At 31.4% G+C, this 18,939-nt stretch overlaps 1 long non-coding RNA gene across 1 annotated transcript; it reads left to right on the top strand.

Moving 5' to 3' along the window:
• Positions 1-2,163: 2,163 nt before the first annotated feature.
• Positions 2,164-18,665, top strand: LOC110027030. The gene is made up of 4 exons (XR_002294291.1): positions 2,164-2,416; positions 17,645-17,920; positions 18,018-18,066; positions 18,432-18,665. It is a non-coding gene; the product is annotated as an uncharacterized LOC110027030 (long non-coding RNA).
• Positions 18,666-18,939: the final 274 nt, after the last annotated feature.

The raw sequence follows: 18,939 nt of genomic DNA, 5'->3' as shown, positions 1-18,939 counted from the left end.
TCGAAGCAACTCATATGTGTCTATTCTTTTAGGAGCGGAACCACGAGCAACGATAAACATACACTAATTTTGAGGCGAGCGACGATAAACAGACACTAATTTTGAGGTTGAAATAATTTTGTTGCTAATTCACAATTTTCCCGTAATCTGTGTGTATGTGTATCTTTTATGTTTACATATACATACATACATATAGATATATATATATATATATAATTCAATTTGATCTCTCTCTCTCTCTCTCTCTATCTCTCTTTATATATATATATATATATATATAATTATTTACATATGCAACACATAAACTTTATAGATGAACATATGAATCATTTAAATCTTAATATATGTACATATAGAACTTCTGCATTTGAGAAATATATATACAAAATTTTCAAATTACTATGTATTTGCATATATAATATCCTAAATGTATTTTCACGGATTTTTCTAATTCTTACAATAATTTACATACATACCACGTAAATTCAAAATATAAACTTGAGAATGTCTAATAATTGATAAGCTTGAATTATGTGAAAAGAACTTTCTAAGTTTCTTTGTAATTTTCTCTTTTATTTATTCTTATTTTTTTTTTTCCAGATGTTTGTGCAATTGCAGTATATGTGTACTTAAAGGAGGCCTTAGAAGATGCTGGAGCGAAATAAGTTTATATCCGTTTACGATGAAGCAACCCTAGCCAGCGAGAAAATATTACGTCTGGACGTCTAACTACTGGCCGCCACGGTGTCATACACCTCATCCGTGGCCCACCGTGGCCGACGTGACGGTCAATGGTTGGTCGTCCAGACGCGCAGACGTCCAGAAGCAATATTTTTTCTTAGCCAGCACTCCCAAGTTATCTTGAGTGGCGCCAAGACGTCGATATGTAATATGTAACACTTAATTTTGAATGTAAGCTTGTTGATTTGTGTAATGGCTTATATTTTATAAACATGATGCTTAAAATATAAGGTTATAGATTATCCACTGCTTTCATATTGACATGCTCGACACTTACACCTACGTATGAAGTTGATGTTTTCTCTAATTCTTGTGTATTTACATATTTAATATCTAAATTTAAATGTATATAAGAAACTTAGAGATTTTGTAACCTAATCTATTTACATACATTACACTTAAGCCCAAATATAAGAAAGTTAAGTATTTTTGTAATTACTGACGTGTGCTAGAAAATTCGTGACGACAAGGTAAACAATTATCTTCTTGGCGTAGTAAATCTCGGATAGAAGTAAGAATCCAGTAGCGACGCTAGAAGTTTCCATGTAGAAATCCCTGGAAAAGGGAAAAAATCACGAGGACTTGCCTAGTTGAAATGATCCTCTATATAAATTTGAGTACACGAGTCTACCATTCTCTTAAATTAGAGATGATGGAGTTACAAAGATAGTCAGTGTAAATGTAAAACTGTGATTTGTCGATAGTAGTCGTAGTCTATCTGTAATGAAATAATTCTTGATGAAAATAGACTGCAAGAGTAGTAGTCGATTGCTATGAAGACAATAATTTGTGGTAAAATGTTGTAGGCGGTGGTTGTAGCACCAAATTATCGTATAGAAAGTAGTTGAAATCCAGCATAGTTGCCTTATTGACCACTAATGTTGTCATAGGATGCTGCAAGGGCTGTGAACCACGTAGGTTGTAGTTGGTCACATGAGATGTAGTGGTGAGCTGCGAAGACGTCAGTAGGCCGAATATGCTAGAGTCAGGAGTAGGGCTGTCAAATTGTCTCGTTGTTCACGAACAGCTCATGTTTTGCTCGTTCTTTAATTTTTAAGCTCGAAATATAAACGAGGCGAATAACAAACAAATTAGTTCGCTCGTGTTTGACACGAATTTACTCGAAAATAAAGAAATAAAGAAATAGATAAATAAATATACACACACAAAAATAATACATATTCATATAATTAAATATTATAAATAATAATAAATTAAACTTTTTTAAATAAAAAAATTATCATATTTTAAAAAATTAAATCTTATAAATTATAATGTATAAAAAAATATTAATAATGATATATTACTATTATTCATATAAATATTTTATGTTCTTATAATATAAGTTATATAATTAGTATAATATAATATATATAATTATATAACTAAAAATACCGAAAGCCCCGCCCTCCCCTTCCCCTCTCGAAACTTCTGGACGGTTCTCGGGTTCGGCTGCCTCTCCCTAGTCTTCTCATTCCTCTCAAAATCGTGAAAGGCCTTCGGCCGAGAGAGCTTAGGGTTTGCCATTTTGTGTTTTGCTTCTAATAACTAATTCTTCTTCTCCTCGTACAGTCAGCGCTGGCTCGATTATGCGGTATTCATGCTTGGTCGCTGTTTGGCTACTGAGGTGTTATCTTTGAGCATCTTCTCTCTAGTATTTAATATTTATCAGCGGGTTCGCCTCTTAGCTTAAATTGTCATAAATTTCTTTTAGATTTATTCAGATTTTTTGAGTGAAACTTTGTTGCTGAAGTTTTTTATTGATGAGATCAGTTATAAGGGTTTTGTTGTGAAATTTAGTTTGGCTATGGTGCATTTGTGCGGTGATTCATACAGTTTTAAGCGTGTGTGCTGTGATTCGGCTATTGCCTCTACATCTGTTTTTTTATGGATGATTTTGTGAGGAATACTATGCTTTTTTCCTTTTGTTTTTCAAAACAGTAAGAGGTCTTATACCAAAGGTTTTTTGAACTTTATCAGTTTCACTTCGGTGGCTTAAGGCATGCATTCTTGTGAAGTGCAAGTACATGGATGTATTATAGGGCAGCTGCATGTACATGGATGTATTATTGTTTCAAAGGCCTAATTATCTTAGCAAAAACTGTTCATAACTCTGAAAATATGAGTAACATTCTTGGATATGGTGACTCTAATCCATATTTTACCTACCTGGGTGTTCCAATATCTATACACAAACAAATATTGGTCGCTTTCCAACCCCTGGTTGACAGAATTAGGGATTATGTTATATGGTTGGAAAACTATATCCTTGTCTTTTGCTAGGAGATATCAACTTCTTAATTTTTTCAATTGGAACTTATTTGTGTGATGGTTAGGGCTCTCTTCCTACCCAAAGGCTGCAGAAAGATGATCCACTCATGATGTTCTTAGTTTCTTTTACATGTTGCCATTAATAATAAAAAATGCATGCAATCTCTTGGGATACCATTTGCAAACATGGGCATCTTGGGGCTTACGTTTGGGTTCCATTCACACCTTATCACTTGGCTTTATGATTAAGCTTATTCTCGGAATTGCAAATGGTAATGATGTTATTGCTACATTGGTTAAAGTGAATACAATTCTTTTTGGAATTTCAAAAGAAAATCAGGAAAAATTTTTTCTAGAAAACGCTCAAAAACATCGTTATGGAGAATATCATTTAGTTCTTTTTTGTTGGTGATCGAAACAACATTAGCCTGCTATGAAAAAATGTAGATAATCCTTCATTTAAAATGATTTGTGAACTGAAACTTTATTATTTGCACAAAAGACAAGCTCTCAGTTACTCATCATACTCTTGGTTAGTTGGTTAGCAATTCAAAGTGCCTTAAAAGTAGTAAGCAAAATTACATTGAATTGGAAAGCAAAAGCTTTGTTTATATATTTATTATTTATCCTATTCTCTTGAACCGCAATTGAATTGGAAAAAAATTGTTTGGTTCAAAGACCATGTTCTTAAAATGTGCTATATTTGCTTGAAAGATTCTTATACGTGGGTTGAAAACAAAAGATGCCTTTGCTTTTTATTCTGCCAAACAATTATATAGCTTGGCAAAGTGTAACAAATTGACATATATGAGTTTCCATTAGCCCCATTCTTATGTTGACGAGGGGAGGGAGGAAATGATGCTAAACCATATGAGTATCCAATGTTTTTGCTGGAATTATAAGTGCTGCCTTTACTTTATGTTTTCTTTTGCTGTTCTCTAAAAAAATGCAGATGCTACGAGCTCTCTGAAAGTGATGAATAGTAAGCTCGGGGAATGAACTTGCTGTGCTAACTTGTGATATTTTCATAGTGTGAAGGATTTTATATGGCTAATTAAGCTTTCATCTTGCCAATTGTGTTGTTTTCTAGTTGTGAAAATGTATAACTATTGTTTGGATTATATTTGTAAGCTTTGAATAGAGAGAGGTAGATGTAACTCATTTGGTACATGCAATACTTGATTTGCAAATTTTTTATTGCTTAAAGTTATTGTCATTGAACTTACTGAGTTTCTTTGTCCTAGATGTAACCCATTTGTTGAGTTATGTGATGGTTAGTGAGTTCATTTTTAAACTATCTTTTATTTATGTGATCTCGGGATCTCATTAGATGCTTTGATTGAAGAATGCATTTTGTTCTGTAGGCAGAATTTGTACTTTCCATAGCTTTTATCCAATGGATGGGTCTTTATTTTGTCTTATGACTACATTTAGACCTATAGGAGTTTCCATTAGCCTCATTCCTATGTTCTGCTTCATTCTTTGATGAGGGAAGGTAGGAAATGATGCTAAATCCTATGAGTACCCAATGTTTTTGCTAACCAGATATTTATCTGAATTCATTTATTTATTTATGTATTGGTATATTCATACACAATTGAAAGATTTTGTTCCTCTAATATTTGGGTTGTCTATTTCATTTTCAATATCTCTTCATTTTCAGATGTCAGTGATGAACTTAATACATATTAAAATGTTAAATTTTATCTCTTATTATTGATAATTTTTCTACAAAATATCTCAAACATTAAAAGAAAATCATTTTGTATATTTTGTAAAAATTTGAATATATAAATTTCTGAATTTCACCTCATTTTGAACACCATAAATTAATTTTACATTCAATCTTCATTACTTTTAACAGAAGGACTATTTTGACTATTATTTTAAGAGTGCAATGATTAAATTAGACATTTTATATTGCCTGTGATTAAGGGAAACCCCCTCAAATAGTTAAGGGTCATTTTGATTCATTTCTCCATCGACGTACAAGAGGTATGGGTTGTATATATGAAATACAACCTGAAAATTTTTTATTTCTTTTGTTTTCGTGGATGATCAAATCATGAATTTCATGCCATTATGCACGAAATTACATGTAGATTGGTGCGCCTAAATGGTCTTGTAGAAGTAGGGGGCTCATAGAGTAGTTTCAATTAGCATGGTAAAGTTTATCAATTTTTGTCATATTTGAATGACATTTTTTTCTTGTAAAGAACAGCTTATTAAGGAGCCACTTCTCTTTTTTGGTGCAATCTAAAATTTATATTTTTCTCGTGACTCTAAAGTCTAAATTCAAAACTTTTGTCATCTTTATTATCACCATGGTGATCATTGTTGAGTCAATCTTACCCTAATTGTTAGAAGGTGGAAAGAATGATGAAAGACTGCACCATTGCTTGATAGCGGTGCTAGTTCAAGCAAATAGGTGCCTATATGTTGACAGAAGCGCATATTAAAGAAAAGGAAGATTTAAGTACATGCCACTCAAATTTAATGTATTTACATATTTAGCACATAAACTTCAGTTTTTGCATACATGTCACTTTACATAGGTGTATTTCACATTTAAAAGTTGAAATGGTGGTATTTTTGATGTGATGTGAACAATTTGGGTGGTATAAATGTAAAAATAAAGTTTAGCCGTTAGATAGTAAATGCATATGATTTGGGTGGTGTGTAAGTACCCCCAAGTAAAGTACTATAAATGTGAAAATCGTCAAAATGATGATAGATTACAATTATAACTAGTAGTGATTTCTACTAGTTGGTTACACTCTCTTGCAAACCTAGCGTGGCATACAGGATGCAAATTTAAATTTTGAGATGTAATGACTTGAGTTTTTTCCGTGAGATTGTATGTGACGTAAGGAATCATGTCCAATCAATCAAAGTGATGGTATTGTGAATTGGATGCAAAGAATTAGCAACAAGATTTGTGCTAGCAAAGACTTGGGTAAGTTCCTTAATGGATCCATCAATCGAGATTATTGAGGAAGAGTATTCTACAGAGCGTTAATGGAGAGGGACAATAGAGAGCATTCATTGAGAGTAATGATTGAGAATCGACAAAGAATAAAATAGTGTTAGAGAGAATTTAATAGTTTGGATCGACAAAAAGTAATGAAACAAAAATGGGTAATAGGATGGACTCCCACATGAGAATGACGATTCTCTAATATGTGATACTTAAGAAAATAATCACCATTATGTCACAATGGTCACAACTAAGATTGATGAGCTATATTTAGCCAAGTAAATCATGTAGAAGTTTGATGTAGAGGTTGGCTTGTTACTGAAAAGACTATGGCGGAGGATGGTGATAGGAAAGCATAAGAAAGAAGTTGATAACACCAATGATTTGTGGATTGTTTTATGAATCTCGCCTATGATGCTGACTCTAGTTTTGCACTTTTCCTGCACAAATGCTAGACATGCTATCTTCAGTCTACTTTTCCTTTTTCTTTTTCCTTCAAAATTTTCTTTTCTTTTTTATCACTTTTAGCTTCTTTGTGCCTGTTCTACCTCTCATTATATATGCCTAAATATTTAACTTTTTTAATTTTTTAGTACCTTATTAGCAATAGGTTAAACTTTCACTGTCTATTTAGAAAATCATTTCTTTTTTTTCATTACCCACTTATCTATTTTAATTTTATTATTATTTCCATTTTAAATATTAATTATTTGGTAAATTTTTGCTACCCGCTAATATTTGGTAGCTCATGTAAAGTTTTCCGTGCGGACGAAATCCTCTATAAATGAATTTCTATCATACAAAACTTTTTTCAAATAATATAGACAGTTTTATTCTGGCTTTAAAGATCTACCTTTGAAAGCTCCGTTGATATTCTTGCCCTGCGATATTCATCAGGCAATTCTCCATTTTAGTCCAAACTTAATTTTTCCTTATATTTTGTATAAATGATGAAGTAGCTGAACTAGACATACTTCATCATCAACATTTTTTGTGTTATACTTTAAGGGCATTTATATGCATACCACTCGATTCTTATGTATTTACATATCTGTCACCTAAACATTCATATCTACATGCATAACACTCGAATCTTTAATATCATAGCAAAAATACAACTTCACTTTTTTTAAAAAAAGTGAAATACACTTTTCCATGCCTAACACAAACGTGTATAAGCGTAAATGTGATGTTTGATATGCAAATACATAAGAATTGTGTGGTATGTCTGTAAAGTTCCCTACTTATAAATTTCAATTCCAGTTAATTGATTTTGCTGCGGTCAATTTCTAATTTATTCTGAATCGTTTTTCTTATATATTTTTTTCATTTATTTAGCTCTCATTTTAAAGAGATTCTCACTTATTCAAATTATTTATTAACACAGCTTCCATTAAGGTCTATCCATTATGATTTTCAGTTGTACGCAAAACATATATATACTGTGATTGATAAATTTTTTCATCAACATTCAACTACGTCTAATACTAATCACAAGGCCAGTCATAGATAACATATATTTGAGATAACTCTGAACTATTTGTTATTTATTCTTTCAATATCAATTCTCATTAAACCAGGCCATTTCTTTCAAGATCAATAATTTTAATATGATATATATTTTTTTAATTTTTATAGTTTTCCTTCGTTTTCTTAGTATAAAAGTCATAATCATCTTCATTTTTGCTCATTCGGGCATAAATTTAATCTAATTTTCTAATATTGCAGTGGGTTTTCTATCTTTATGCCACTACCCGCATGACTGTATTATATGTAATTTGATTGTGTATATAAGCACAACTCTCCCTTCTAATTATTCAACCAACTTTTGTTCTTTTGAATTAAATTGAATATTTTTTAATCTTAATAAAAATTAGTACTTATATCATTGCAGTCTTTTTCCTTGAAAATTTAATACTTGTATCGTTTATCTAACTAATAAAAAAGAAAAAAAGAAAAGATACCTATTAATAAAAATGTGAGTATAAACTAATTTCTCCATTTCCTTGTTTCAATTCCTCTCTTTCAACTCTTTAAAAAAATGTAAAATGTTCTACAATTCTTGACAGAACTTTTCTGCAGGCATGAGAAATATGTCACCCAGTTCAGAGTTTTTTTTTTTTTTTTTGTAAACTGCACAATTAGAAATGATCAGATCTTAAGGGAGCAGGGTAAGAGCAAAAGGAATTCTAAAAACTTACAGATTCTGGTAATTTTGATCTGGATTATAATGATGATATGATTTTTCATCCGGTTTGTTGTTCAGTTTGCTGAACGGATGTTGGCGTATTTGACAAAGATGATGTTTATCACTTTTTTAATGTTATTCCAAGTAATTCCTATGCCTTTGCTATTAAGTGCTTAAATATTTGTTTGCTTTATATACATAACTAATTTTCTTGCAGCAATGTTAAGAATGTTTGTTTCAATTGATAGCCGAAAAGGATGTTATTGATTATTTTCTATGCTTGTTTTGAAGGTAAATATATGCTTCATATTGTCCATTTGTTGGTTTTTTTACTTTGGAAATATTAATTTTTTGATGAGCTATGAAAGTTTTTGAGGATTGGGTAGAGATTTGCATTCTTTCATACCAGCTCTATGTAGAATGTCTTTCATATAGCTTGCTTGATTGAAATGATATCCACAAGAAGTAGTTTGAATGGTGATACCGAGATAGGTAGATAGTGTTCAGGAATTTCATGGAAAAGGATTGCTACAAATCTTGCTGAAGTTGCTACATCAAATCGTTGTTATTTCCTGTTAATAATATAGGATGAAGTATATGAGACCGATGATGGTAAATGTAATAAGCTTTTCTGATGTGAAACCCAAATTTGAGAAGATGTTTGGTGAAAGTTTGATTCCATTGTCTCGGTGTATGTTTAAGTTCATAAATGGATTTCTGTAATAAACAAACATGATTAGGATATGTGGTATCTTTGTGACATGGAGGTTGATGCATATAGATATTTTGTTGAAGTTGACCGCCGAGAAAAGCGTTAAAGACATCCATTTGTATTATTTTCCACTGAAAATGAAGAGTGATAATGAGAAGAATTCTTGTAGTAGGAATCTTTGCAAATGGACTAAAAGTATCTTTTATAATTAAGTCCATATTCCTTTTAATATCCCAAATCTACTAATCTTCATTTGTACCTAGCCACTGATCCATCTTTATTTCATTTAATCTTGTATGTCCATTTGATTCCATTATTGGCTCACTGGTGTAGGAACAAGTGTTTTAGTGTTTTGTTTTAGCAAATCTTGAAACTCCTCTCTCATATCTTGTTTCCAGTTATTATCATTTATCGTTGGTCGCTTGTTTGTAAGTGCTGGGTTCAGTTTGGACGGATTGGACATGGAGCAGATCAAATATGTGTCGCTTGGATAGGAATTCTCTTTGGGATCAAGTAATCATGGTGTGCTTAGGTGGAGGTGGCTTTTCAGTGAGGGCTTTGGATAATTGAGCGGGTTGCGATGTGGGCTCAGTTTGAGGTGGAGCTAGAAGAATTGTAGGGACTGTTTGAGTAGCAGACTTGTTAGCAGTTGAAGCTTTTTGGTTAGTATGTATGATGGAGGGGGGCATGACGGTGAGTGGAGAGAATGTGTTGGGAGGTTGATTGACATTATCTAGCTGTTGGAGTTGCTTGTATGGAAATTTCCTTTCATTGAAAGTTACATGAGGAGAGTGGTGGGATCAAAATATTTATAACCTTTAGTGCGAGTGGGAGTGGGATATCCAAGAAAGACACAAAGTAAGGATGCTGAAGTTTGTTTCTGTGAATTGGTGGTAACCAAGGATAGCACTGGCACCATAGTTTTTTAGACGACTGTAGTCAGATAAATAACCATAAAGGGACTGATATGGAGATTTATAAGCTATGACTTTGGATGGTAGACGATTTATAGGTAAACAGCTGTAAGAACAGTCTCAAGCCAAAGGGATGGAGGAAAGTTGAAGTTTGTTAGGAGTGCTCTGGTGGTTTCCAAAATAAGTCGGTGCTTTCGTTCAGGTATGTCATTTAGCTATGGGGTATAGGGACAGTTCGTTTGTTGGAAAATTCCAGATGTATTGAGTAGTCTTTTGAATTGATGACTGATATGTTCTTCCCTATTGTTTGTCCGTATAACCTTCATTCTTTGATTGAATTGAAGTTTAACTTCTTGTTTGAAGTTGGAAAAGTGAGTAATGACTTCAGATTCTTTTTATCATTGGATGGATCCAAGTATATACCTGGTAAAGTCATCTATGAATAGTACATAATATATGTATCCTTGGGCAGGAGCGGTTGGGGATGAGCCCCATACACCAGAATGAATTAAGGCTAAAGGTTTACATTGAGAACTAGTAGAACTAGAGAAAGAACTACGATGACATTAAACTATAGCACAAGAAGCACAAAAAAGAAATTGTTTGAAATGTGTAAATTGTGTTGTTGTTTAGTTACAAGTTTTTGAATCGGTTAACTGGCTTGCCCAAGCCTTTGATGCCAATGATTCGATTTAGTGGTGACCGAGATTAATACTTGGGGATTCGTTTGAAAGCAATACAGTCCATTACTGTAGGGACTCTGAAGGAGAAGCTGCTGAGTAGTCTGATCCTTTTTTGATACACGTTAGCATAAAAAATAATCAGATGTATATATATATATCTTATAGCTAAACTTTGACTTTTACATATCTCACCTTATATATATCTATGAAAATATATTTTTTACATCAGATAGAAAAAAATTCTATGATATTTTTATAAAAATCAATATTTAGGTGCTACATTTGTAAATATGTAAGAATTTGGTTTGTGATGAGTTTTTTTCTCTTTATACGTGTTTCATGTAAAAATATTAATGATTTTTAAAATTTCTTTTTTTTATTTAAGTTTCTAATGGAAAGTTAGTATATTAAATTCTTTTTTACTTATATAAATATTATTTTTGACACATTCAAATCATTAAGAGGAAACAAGAATTAATTTAATTCGTTTCAACTTCTATCATGAATAACAATTCATTTTCTATTTTTTATTTAAATATTTTGTTTAGCTAACAAAATATGATAGTTATAAAATAAAAAAAATTAATATCAAACTATATTGAAAAAATAATTAAAATAGATTTCAAAATAATTTTATTATATTAAGATATTATAATATGAGTTATTAATCACAAACTCTATTACATAAATCTTAAAAAAAATTAATATATTTACCTAATACTTAAATTATTTAAATCAAATTTATATGAGAATGTAAAAGTCAATCTAATTTTTCTGAAATAATAGTAATAATATTAATTATACTTTTCTGCCCAATTGTAAATGTCTAAAAATTTCACATTGCTCATCTATTTGTGAGCATCCTAGAAGCTTATTACACTGATCAGTTAGTTTCTCAGTAATAAATCTTTTACTTCTTCGTTGACACCCTCAACATTTTTTGGAGAAGTGATGCCATCCATCAAGCCTTTTTTTGTGTTTATTATGCTCATTTGTACCGGTATTTCTGTCGTTGTTGCTCCACCACCGTTGTAATTGATTAATTGATTGTAGTCATTCTTTTCTACCCTACCTGATGGGAAGATTTGATCCAATAGTCTGACATTCTCAGTTTTTCTTCTACTAATAGCCCTCGCCTCTTCAATCTCTATGTCCCGATTTTCGTTCTTAATCTCCCTCTTAGGCACACGGTAATCACCTGATATGCGACATTTGAATGTCATAATTTTAATGATAATTGCTTACACTTTAAATCGTTATTTGATTTTTTCAGTTGTTCGTATCTCAACTCTACACCTTGTCACCCATTGACTACAAACAATTTTGTCATTATTTTTTAAATTCTCCAAAGCTATAAAGATTATGGCATCAACAAAGATGCAGTCATTTATTGTACTGTCTCTTATCCTCATGTTATGTCTATAAATTGATGATCACATCAGATTATACTATCCTCAATCAGCCTCTCATGCTGCCTCTCCGTCTTTTATTGTCATGCTTCCAAATCTTAAGATTACGGAGGATTTTCTTGCTTCAGGTAGCGCAAATTGCCCTGTTTACATGAAACATTTCAAAATCGTGGAAGTGACAACACAGTTGTCTTGTAAGCACATACATCATAAAGAATGTTTTGCACAGTGATTACAAATACTAAACTCGTGTCTAATTTGTAGGGAGAGCGGTACCAGTAATCCACAATCAGTGGTTTCTAGTATTACTGGTGAAGAACTGACAGGTGATGAAGAGTCTGATTCCATGGTGAGAAGATTTAACATTGTGCCGCTTTGGTAGTCAATTTAGAGGTTAAGCTTCAAAGAAATGCTGGTGGTTGGAATTAGATTATAGGATAAGGAACAAAGTTAATGCTGTTCACAGATTCATTGATCTTTCTGATGCTCTTTCAGAATTGATTTTATTTTCTTTTCTATGCTTATGTTAGATATTTTATTTCTTTATTTTTTGTTTATTTTTTAAATAGAACTAGGACTATTAAACTCAAATTCTCAATCCATTACGACGCGTCACATTCTCTAGTTAGGAGGGGCTTAACCTTCACCTCTTAAGAAATTCAGGTCCTCATAATATGACAATTAAGTCGGCAACATTAAATGTAGCATAAATTTTATTTTCTCATAATATATCACATTTATAAGCATTGTCATTAATCAACTTAACAAATTAAAATTAACCATGAGCTTTTGGTTTAAGTTTTCCATATGAACTTGCAGGAAATCATTTCTTTTTCTGCCCGATCCACATCAAGTCACTTTCTTGAAAATCATAACTTTCATGTGCTTGTTGGCTTGTTTCCGATACTTGATGTTCTGCTAACAATTTCCTTCCTTTCATGCTCAAATATTGAACCCCCGACATCCTTACTAAGTTCAATTGTGGTCGGTATGGGGACTAAATCCAAAGGCGTAAGTGGATTCTACCCGTACACAATCTTAAATGGACTGTGACATATGGACTAACAAATAGAATGGTTATAGGTAAACTCTACCTGAGGAAAAACTGAAAAAAAAAGTTTCCTGCTAGTTCATATGAAAAGATTAAATGATTAGTTTTAATATGTTAAGTTGATTAATAATAATACTTACAAAATTGATCTACTATAAGATATAAAAATTTATTCTACATTTAATGTTGTTGACTTAATAATCATATTATGAGGATCAGGATTTCTCTAGATGTGAGGGTTAAATAATTCATAACTAGAGAGTGTGACGCAACCGTAAGAGATCGAGAATTTGATTTTAAAAATCTTAATTCTATTAAAAAAATAGACAAAAAATAAAATAAATAAAATCTCTAAAAAGAAAATAAAATTACCTTTGAAGGAGCTTCAGATAGGGCCATCTAATCTTAGGACAAGACTAACTTTATTCATTGTCCTAAAGCCTTGTTCCCATCTCCTCCACGTTCCTTTAGCTCAACCTCTAAATCAACTGCTGATTGCAGCATAATGTTAAATCTTCCTATCATGAAATCCGACTCTCTGCCATTTGTCATTTCTTCACCAGTAACAGTATTAGAAACCACCGGTTGTGGATTACTGGTACCGCTATCCTGACAAATTGGACACGAGTTGTGTATTTGTAGTCATCGTGCAATGCATTTCTTTATGGTGTATGTTCTTACAAGATAATTGTGTCGCCACTTTCTCGATCTTGAAATTTTCCATGCAGACAGAGCATTATGCCTTGTCGGAACCAAGAAAATTGTCCGTCACCTTGAGATATTACAGCACGGTAATAGAAAACAGAGGCGCAGCAAGAGGGGCGGACTGAAGGTCGCATAATATGGTGAAATCATCAATTATAGACATGACTTGAGGTTTTGGGATGGTGCAATGAATGATTGATATAATAATATCTAAGTATCTTTGGAGAAATTGAAAATTAATGATATAATCACTTGCTGGAATGGGAGTGACAATGAGTGCAGAGTTGTATACAGACAACTGAAAAAATCAGGTTATGATATAACATGTAAGCTATTATCATCAGGACTTTGACGTTCGAATGTCGTGTATCGGTAATGACGGTGCGCCTAAGGAGAAGTTGGGGACGAAAGACGGGGCTTAGAGTTTGAGGAGACGGGAGCTATTAGTAGAAGAATACGCGTTGGGAATGTCAGACTGTTAAATCAAATCTACTCAACAGATATGACAGAAAAGAGTGACTGCAGTCAATGAATCAATTATTACGGTTGCGCAGCAACAACGACATAAGTATCAGTACGAATGAACATAATATACACCGAAAAAAGGTTCGGTAAATGACATCTCTTCTCCGACGAACGCTGAGGGTGTCGACGGAGAAGTGAAAGGTTTACTACAAATAAACTAATTGATCGGTGTAATGAGCTTCTTGGATGCTCACAAATAGGTGAGCAATGCAGAGCTTTTTGGACATTTACAGTTGAGCGGGAAAATGTAATTAAAATTATAATTATTATTTTAGAAAAATTCAGTGAGCTATTATATTCTCATGTAAATTTGGTTTAGATAATTTATAGATTAGGTAAATATGTAAAAATCTTTTCCAAAAGTTGGTGTAATACATATTTTGATTGATAATTCATATTATATTATCCTAAGATAATAAAATTATTTTAAATTTTATTTTAATTATTTTCTCAATATAGTTTGATATTAATTTTTTTTTTATAAATATCAATTTTTGTTAGACAAACAAAGTTTTTGAATAAGAAATAGAAAATGAATTGCTATTTATAATGAAGTTATACCAAAATAAGTTAATTTTAGTTTTCTCTTAATGATTTAATTGTGTCAAAAAATATTTATAGATGTGAAAAGAATTTAATATATTAATTTTGCATGAAAAACTTAAATAAATAAGAGAAATTTAAAAGATCATTAAAATTTTTACATGAAATACTTATAAAGGGGAAAAAAGATCTCATGTGATAACCAAATTCTTACATTTTTGCATGCGTAACACCTAAATGTTGCTTTTTTATATTAATATCACCTAAATCTTTTCTATTACACGTAAAATATACATTTTTATAGATATGTATAAGGTCAAATATACGTAAAATTTGAAGTTTAGCTATAAGATGTGTAAAGACATAAGAAGGATGTTGTGTGTATGCAAATCATCTTTGAGAGAAAAAAAAGATGATCATATATACCACTCAATTCCTATGTATTTTTCATATATGTTATATATTTATATAAGTAACACCCAAATTGATATTATATATTTATACCAATTTATATTTATATAACATAGATCTTTTTTTATCATATTAAAGCATTAGTATTTTACTTAAAAAAAAAATGAGATACACCTTTTATATATAGATAACGAGGTAGTTTTCAGCAGTGGAGTTGCTAGGCCATACATATTGGAGATCCGCCACTGGTGTGATGGTTGGCAAGGACATCACAGTTCTCATTCAATATTGTGAAAATTGCATATTACCTACCCCCAATCGTAAACTAATTTTCAACCACTTATTTCACACTCCTCAAATATCTCATAATTTGATATCTATCTCTCAACTAGCTCGAGATAATAATTGCATATAAGGCTGTCAAATTGGCTCGTCGTTCGCTAACAGCTCATGTCTGGCTCGTTCGTTAAACCTAACGAGCCGAACACGAACAATTTAAAATTTGTTTGCACATGTTCGGCTCAAATATACACACACACACACATAATACATATTCATAAAATTAAATATTATAAATTATAATTATTTATTTTTTTTTAAATGATTTTATTTAAAAAAATTAAATTCTATAAATTATAATATATAACAAATTATTAATAAAAATATGTTACTATTGCTTATTATATATTTATATAATATAAATTATATAATTAATATAATATAATATATGTAACTATATAACTAAAAAAACCCTAAGCCCCTTCCCCTCTCAAAATCGCGAAAGACTTTCGGTCGCGAGAGCTTAGGGTTTGTCGTTTGTGTTCCCCTTCACCTTCTAATATCTACTTCTATTTCTCCTTTGATGGTCGATTGCTTGGTTTTCTTGCTTGGTTGCTTGTTTGGCTACTGAGGTGTTATCTTCTTGCTTGGTTTCTTGGTATTTTTGCTTGGCTACTTCTACAAGGGGTTTTTTTTTTTGTGAAATTTAATTCGGCTATTGTGCATTTGTGCGATGATTCATACGGGTATAAGCGTTTGTGCTGTGATTTGGCTATTACTTCTAGATCTGATTTTTTTTATTTTTTTATTTTTTTATTTTTTTATGGATGATTTTGTCAAGAATACTATGCTATTTTTCTTTTTCTTTTTTTTTTACTCAAAAAGTTTTTTTGAACTTTATCAGTTTCACTTTGGCGGTTTAGGGCATGCATCCTTGTGAAGTGCATGTACATGGATGTATTATTCTCATTCTGCCAAATCCTAATGCGTGGTTTTATGCATGCTACAAAAATAATATGATGTTCAACTTAAAGCTGTAAGTTGGCTTAACTTGGTTCTGAACAAAAGAGTACAAGCTTTGTCCAGAGAAATTGTTGTGAAACACCACCATTTAGTCTATAATTATCTATGTAGATGTTGTCACATTTTTAGGAAAGCTACACTCACCAATATCTTCCATCTTAAAAGCATTCTCTATAATATCTCTTTACTTTTAATTGTAAAATTTTCACAAGATTTGTCCAAAGCGAAAAATGTGAAACACCGCCATTGCATTGCATTGCATGACAATCATTTCATATACAACTAGTATAATTATCTATGTAAATAAATTTCATAGATTAATTCGCCCAAAACTTAATTTTCTTTGCAGAAAATGTTCATAACTCTGAAGATCTGTAACATTCTTGGATATGGTAGCTCTAATCCATCATTTATCTACCTGGGTATTCCAGTATCACGTGGCTTTATGATTAAGCTTGTTCTCATAATTGGCTTTATGATAATGATGTTATTGTTGCATGGTTTAAAGTGAATTCGATTTTTTTTAGAATTCCAAAAGAAAATCATAATTTTTTCTAGAAAAAACTCAAAAACATTGTTATGGAGAATATCAACATATTCTCTTTTTTTGTTGGTGTTCGAAGAAACATTAGCCGCTATGAAAAAATGTAAATAATCCTACATTTAAAATGATTTGTGAATTGGGACTTGATTATTTGCACAATTGGCAAGCTCTCGGTTAATTGGCAGAAATATTTCATGTTTCTCCCCTTTGTCCTCTTTGTAATGCTGAAGATGAGTCATAAACTCATCTCTTCTTTACTTTCTTCTTCTTAGATGTGGTTCTCAAAGGATGGTTATCGTGGACATCTCTCTAATCTGCATGCTAGATATGATTCATATCTATATTAAAATGAGATGTACTTGACTGATGCGGACCCTTAAATGCTATGTACTACAAATCATGTGGAGGAGAAGTTTTTCTTATCTATAATGATTAATAAGACTGATTCATCAACTATTTGCTCTCTCTCTCTCTCTCTCTCTCCCCCCCCCCCCCCCCCCCTTGTGTCCTCCATGTGTGTCAATATGTATGCATGTATGTATGTGGTATGGTAATGTTGCAAATGTGTTATTCTCAGAATTGGCTTTATGATAATGATGTTATTGTTACATGATTTGCAATTTTTTTGATTGCTTAAAACTCTTTTGCCGTTCTCTAAAAACTTGCAGCTGCTACGAGCACTCAGAAAGTAATGAATCGTAAGCTCGGGGAATGATATTTTCAGAATGTGAAGGACTTTACATGGCTCATTAAGCTGGTTTTCTTTTGCTATTTATACAATGGTTTGCAACCTGCAGGACTATTTCTCATGAACAGCACCTCTAATCTCTCATCGTCTCTGTTCTTGAGACATCTCTCTTCCTTTCAGCCCTGTCTCAGCTTCTAGATATCCAAAATATTAATCTCTCAAATCATACCGAGAAAACCATAGTAGAGTACATAAGGTAAGCTATTTTTCTCTTTTCTGCCTGGATCCACCTTCTTATGATTTATTTCATATTTATAAATTTATGTTTTTTTTTGTAATTTTTTTATTTGCAGTCCTCTGGCCATATTTAAGGATCCTTTTAGGAATTGTAATAATATTCTGGTGAGATTTATTATTTCATTTTTTACTGCATATTTTGAACATAACACAACAACATGCATGGATTATGTATTTATATGTAATCGGTTTGAACTTGCTGTGCTAGATAGTGTAGTGAATGTAGTCCAAAATCATCAAATACTGTAATAAAAAATATCATCTTTGGTATGCTTCTCGACAAAGGAATGAACTTGCTGTGCTAGATAGTGTGATATGAAAGGAATTTGGTGAAATGCTAAGTTTAGTGTTAGATATGTAAATACGTATAAATTGAGTTGTATATATGTAAATTTCCCATTTCATTGTTTCATTTGATATCTAATGTCTCCTTCTGAATATCTTCTGTTAAACGTCCTGCTCCATTTCAGCCATTTCAGGTCATCGGAAGAATTATCGACAACGGATTCTCCGTTTTCGAACCTCTCCCATCATTCTCCGCCTCTGTTGTTGGTTTATTCACTAATCACTACTTATTGGATCAAAGTTTGTGGAATTAATTTAAAATCGAAGTTTAAATTTAATATTTTTTTTTATTTTTTTAGGTTCATGTAAAGCAAGAATGTGCATTAAATGTAATTTTTAAAATGAAATGTTCAATACAATTATTTTTAGTTTTTGATTTTTAGTTGAGATTTTATTTGTATGTTTTGTACTCTTGTTTAGTTAATAAATTGTAAAACTTGTAATAAATTAGTTCTTATTTTGTAAAAAGTAATATTAATATTTTTGTTGTGTAATTTTTTTTATGAATTTGCTCTTAGTAATTTTTTTAATTAATAAATGTCTTGAACTTTTGTATGAAATTGTTTTTGAAAAAAATTTACATAATTTTATTTTATTTTTTAAAATAATAATTATTATAATAATTTTATATTC

The sequence above is a fragment of the Phalaenopsis equestris genome, unplaced genomic scaffold (genome assembly GCF_001263595.1).
Source record: "Phalaenopsis equestris unplaced genomic scaffold, ASM126359v1 Scaffold000002, whole genome shotgun sequence".
Classification (NCBI taxonomy): domain Eukaryota; kingdom Viridiplantae; phylum Streptophyta; class Magnoliopsida; order Asparagales; family Orchidaceae; genus Phalaenopsis; species Phalaenopsis equestris.
This window is presented reverse-complemented; position numbering and strand designations above follow the sequence as displayed.